At 37.5% G+C, this 5,514-nt stretch overlaps 1 pseudogene; it reads left to right on the plus strand.

The window, feature by feature from the left end:
* Positions 1-652: 652 nt before the first annotated feature.
* Positions 653-1,821, plus strand: LOC113188455 (poly(rC)-binding protein 2-like; annotated as a pseudogene).
* The last annotated feature ends 3,693 nt before the right edge of the window (positions 1,822-5,514 follow it).

Below are 5,514 nucleotides of genomic sequence, written 5' to 3' on the forward strand. Positions count from 1 at the left end.
ATTTTTTGCCACATATGCATACAACCTTAAACTATACATTTGGTTTTGTTTCTTTTCAAAAGCTATATAAATGGAATTCTAAAGTATGTATTGCAGGGGTCATAAAGTATAAGGATCTCCATCTTTAACCAGCATCATCAAATTGCTTTTCTAATTGATGGTACCAATTGACATTCCTACCAGTAGTGCATGACAGTTTCAGTGTTCCCTATCCTAGGTTGTACTTGGTAGTGTTAAATATTTTAATTTTTGGAAAACTATTCAGAGTATAGTAGAGATTTAAAGACCTGTTTGTCTACATTTAGCCCCTTGCTCCCAAAATGAATTTTAATATACATTATCACCTGACTAGCAATGGCTTTGGACATGCTTTATTATGTTTATCAATCATTTGGGTATCCTCTTTTGTATGGCTCATGTTTAAGTCCTTTGCTCATTTTTTTCCCTTGGGTTTCTATTTTTTTTACTTTATATATTCTATCTAAATGCCCTTTTTTGGGTACAGGAATTGAAAATATCTTCTCTCTTTCTATGGCTTAATTTTTCTCTTTCTTAATGATACCTTTTGCTAACGTAAGTTCTCCATTTAAATGTAACCAAATGTGTCAATTGTTTTCCTTTCATGTCTCATACTTTAATCACATCTGTCTCCATGTCCAGTGGTGTTCTGGAAAGCTTTACTTTGAGTGGTTAAGTCTAGTAGTGGTGAAAGCCAAAACTGCAGGCTCATGGCAACTGAGAAGAAAAGGAGAGTGGGTGGGAAGGGGAAGGGCAGGCCAGAGACAGAACAATAGAAATCAGCAGGAAGGTGATGGGGTCCTGGGGATGGATGGGAAATGTTTGAAGTGGGATTAAATGTCACTTTCACCATCCAGCAATTTATGCATGGAATTTTGCAGTATCATCAGGAAAGGGACTTAGTTAAGAAGATATGTAGAGTAGTGGATATATCAGCATGCAGAAGGGAATTGTACTGAGAGAATTACTACTTTACCTAGACCCACTAACTCGATCTGTTAAGCCTTTGCTATGATCATTGACAAACTGAAAGACAGGATCCCCCAACCAATAGATCCTGGTCACCCTGAACATGGTGGTCCCTGCTAATCAATGTGGCTCTCTCATTGGCAATTGTGGTTGCAAGATCAAGGAAATATGAGAGAGTAAAGGGTTCAGGTGCAAGTGGCAGGGAATGTTCTTCCCACTTCTACTGAACAGGCTATCACAACTGTGAGCATTTGACAGTCCATCATTTAGTGTGTCAAACAGACCTGTATGCTTATGGTGGAATTCTCCCAACCCTGAAGTACACCCAGCTGTCCAGTCATCTTTGAAAGTGGTCAGGACAGGTCAGCACAGGCAGCAACAGAGCAAGCTTTCCCCATACTTTCCATCTATGCATGTTAACTCTGACCTGGAGGGATCTCCTCTATAGAAGCCTCTACCATTCAAGAACAACACACGATTCCACAGTCTCATTTGACTGAGCTGCCCAGTTGGCAATTTAACTCTTGTTTTCCTATTTTGCATGGCAATATCTGATTCAGTGGCATTGCATTCATTCCCCAGCAGTTTAAGGTTATTGGGCAGGTTTGGATGCATCTGCTTAGGACTACTCATGAACTCATCATTCCAAGCATATTAATGGGGCATCAGGGTGCCAAGATCAACAAGGTTCACCAGATGTCTGGGACACATATCAAAACTGCAAACCCAGTGGCAGGATCTACTGATAGGCAGGTTATAATCATTGGATCTGCTACAAACATTTGCCTGGTTCAATATCTAACTGCCAAGTCTTCCTCAGAGATGCTGCCATGAGTAACAACTGGAACAATGTAGGTTTATCCATAATCTCTTTCAACTGTTCACCACCCTTGATTCATCTGTGTAGTTTCTGAACACTCAGCAATTCCAGGTTTTAAATAGTCTGTAAATTTCAGTTTCTCTATACTTTATCATTCACTTGTGATTTTTAAAATTATTTTAATTCCTTTACCCATTCAGCTGTTAGTACTGAGCTCCATATTTAGTTTTATAAGCCTCTCCCTGCTTTGTTTTATTTTGGAAATTTTTGCTCACAGGTTTTTTTGTTTGTCGTAGAACTACTGGAGTGGTTTAGTTCTGTAATGTTAGAAATTTTTTAAAGTAATTAAAAGACTGGAATTTTTTTTAGCTAAACAGGGTTTCTTCAGAGTTATCTTTACTACTTTTTTTCCCATCACATGAAGCTTGGAATATTGATGTCTTCTCACTCTGTTTATGCATCTGCTCTACATTCTATGAGAAATGCTACAAGGACAAGAACATTACATCCCACTGGTTGTGGCCAGCAATTGGAGGTAGGGCAACTGAAATTTATTAGATTATTACTATATTTCAAGCACTGTACTGAGCTGTTGACATACATTATGCAATTGTTTCTCTTACCAACTCTGGAGAGAGGTATTATCCCTCTTTTGTAAGTGGGGAACTTGAGGTTTGTTAAGGCAAAATTACTTGAACAAGGTCACACAGGTAAAACAGCCAGTCAATGACAAAGGCAGAATTTGTACTCAAGGTTGAATCTAAATCCTAAATCCATGGCTTTCCTAATGTAACATACTGCTTTCCTGTAGAAATGAGATTTAGGAAGTGCTATGGACTAAATGTTTGTGTTTCCCAAAATTCATATGTTGAAATATTGACACCTTCCAAGGTGATAGTATTAGGAGATGGTTGAAGAGTTAGTTGATTAGATTATGAGCATACAGCCATGAATGGGATTATTGCCCTTGTAAAAACAACCCGAGAAAATAGAGAAGATAATGCTAAGTGAAATAAGCCAGTCTCAGGAAATTGAGGGTCAAATGTTTTGTCTCCCATGTGGAAGCTAAAGCAAAATAAGAGAAAGAAGGAGTGAAGGATAGAATATCATAAAGATATATGGACAATCAGTAGAGTAGGAGGAGATCAAAAGGGAGGGAGGAGGGATGAGAAAGGGGAGAAAATACAGATGAATTTAACAAAATCATTTTATGTGATTTTAACAAAATCATATAAATATACCACAGGGAATTTCACATTTATGTATAAGTAGAAAGAAGCAATAAAAAATAAATGAGTGAAAGAAAAATCAATAGAGGAAGGAGAATGGGGGAGGGAGGAGGGAACAGAAAAAGGGGGAATAGGGAATGAAATCAAATTTCATGCATGTATGATTTTGTCAAAATGAACCCAACTACTATGAATAACTACAATGCTCTAATAAAAAAGACATCTCTGAGAACTCCTCACTCCTTCTACTATGTGAGGACTCGGGGAGAAGAAGCTGCTCATGAATTAGGAAGAAAGCCCTTACCAGACACAGAGCATTATGCACCAGTTTGGGTGTGTGTGTGTGCTGAGCAATGAACCCAGAGCCCTGCACATGCTAGGCACAAGCTCTACCCATGAGTTCCATCTCCAGCCCTATACTGGTACCTTGAACTTGGACTTCCCAGACTCCACAACTGATACATAAATATTTATTGTTTAAGTCTATAGTATTCTCTTACATTACCTTAAACTGACTGAGACTACAAGGTTGTTCTATGAAAGGAACAATAGAGTATTTCTTTTGTTACATGATAAGTGGCAAAGAAAATCTTTATATTCATTTAGTCTTCATGTAGGTTACTCTAGAAGCAGAGCCTAAGACAAATATTTGAATGTAAGTCATTTCTTTGGATGATGGTTCCAGGAAACACCAGTGGAGAAAATGAGAAAAGGAAAGTATCCAATACAATGAACATTAACAAACTCTGGAGGCAACAGGAGCCCAATCATGCTAGGGAACTCCCGGATCTCATTGTTACCCCATATCCTAGGGTTGTTCCACTCCAGTTCTTTCAGTAGATGGATAGGGAAGCTGGGTATTTATCCACCAACTCACATCCATCACTAGAAGAGGGCACCTCTTGGACAGATTGGTTCTTCAGCACTTTGGACTTGCCTAGAAGCAGGTCTAGGTGCTCATAGAGGTAGAAAAGTTCCTGTGGCAAAGCATTACAGGTGCTTGCAATAAAAACTTTGTGGCATAGAGGTGGCTATTGAGGGGATATGGCAGAAAACCCAATATTGTCTGTGACACCCTCTACTAATGAAATCCAATTAAAACAAAAATAAATATGAGCTTTGTTAAAGGAGTGAAAGCTATAGAAAAGTTTAAAATCCCTTCAAAGCACCGTGCAATGTAATATTCCTGAGATGTTCACACTGGCACCTTCAAATGTAATTTGCCACACTAAGGAAGTGACGTCCACCACACTACAGTGTAATAATTTAGCTATTATTTAAGAGTGAGCTTATTAACAGTCCGTTCATTTTCTCACAGCAGTTCTGTCACTGAAATTCACCCACTGTGTCTTGTGACTATTAGTGACACTCTGAGAAATATTATTTATAAGTGTATACAAAAAAAGATTTGACAAAGATTTCCCATGCAATCTGATGCTAAAGACACCATTTCCAAGGCTGTCTGGGAAATTGGCTGGGCTGGGCTTGATCTCAGACATTCTTTTATCACTGGAGTGTTTCATTTCATTTTTCCACTCAAAAAAGTGGAAAGGTGTAAAGCAGGGGTAGTGTTTAGATATTTTAAACACTGACTAAAGGAAAGGGCTGTTTAATGCCAGCTAACCTACCTAATCCCTTTCAGAGAATAGCACTTTCAATTGAAGAAAAATGTAATAAATGGGGAAAAGGGAAAAATCAACTATTTAAGAAAGTGACAACCGAAGTTAACGTGCACAAAGTATAGAGGGTTGTGATATGGACAGATATTTAAAAAAAAGCAAAAATATACTACAAAATGGAAATAACTTTCAGTTTCTGGATGAATTCCTTGTTAGATGATATACAACTAATGCTGTGTTTTATACAAGTATTACCACAATTTAATTCACTTGCACTATAAGAGTAGTTTTAGATCAAAGAATAAAAGTAAGATTAAGGTACTTAGTTATCAAGCAGTCACTCCTTTCCTTACCAGCTCCCTACCACCACATATATATGTGCACATGTCCATGCACACACACACACACACACACACACACACACACACACTTCTAACTACAACATTCTCTTTCTTAAATATGAAATAATTTTGGGCTGAGGTTGTAGCTCAGTGGTAGAGCACTTACCTAACATGTGTGAGGCACTGGGTTTGATTCTCAGCATCGCATAAAATATATAAATAAAGTTCCATTGACAACTACAAAAATAAAAAAATATGAAATAATTTTTAAAGAGTTGTAATGTTACAACAGTTACTAATATGGCATTATGTAAAAATGTGGATGTGTAACCGATGTGATTCTGCAATCTTTGTAATGTTTTGAACAACCAATAAAAAAAATTTAAAAAAAAGAGTTGTAATGTTGTGGCTGGGGTTGTTGCTCAGTGGCCTTGCATGTGTGAGGCACTGGGTTTGATCCTTAGTACTACATTAAAAAAATAAACAAATATAATAAAGGCATGTTGTCCATCTACAAC

Source organism: Urocitellus parryii, chromosome X (assembly GCF_045843805.1).
Source record: "Urocitellus parryii isolate mUroPar1 chromosome X, mUroPar1.hap1, whole genome shotgun sequence".
In the NCBI taxonomy this organism is placed as follows: domain Eukaryota; kingdom Metazoa; phylum Chordata; class Mammalia; order Rodentia; family Sciuridae; genus Urocitellus; species Urocitellus parryii.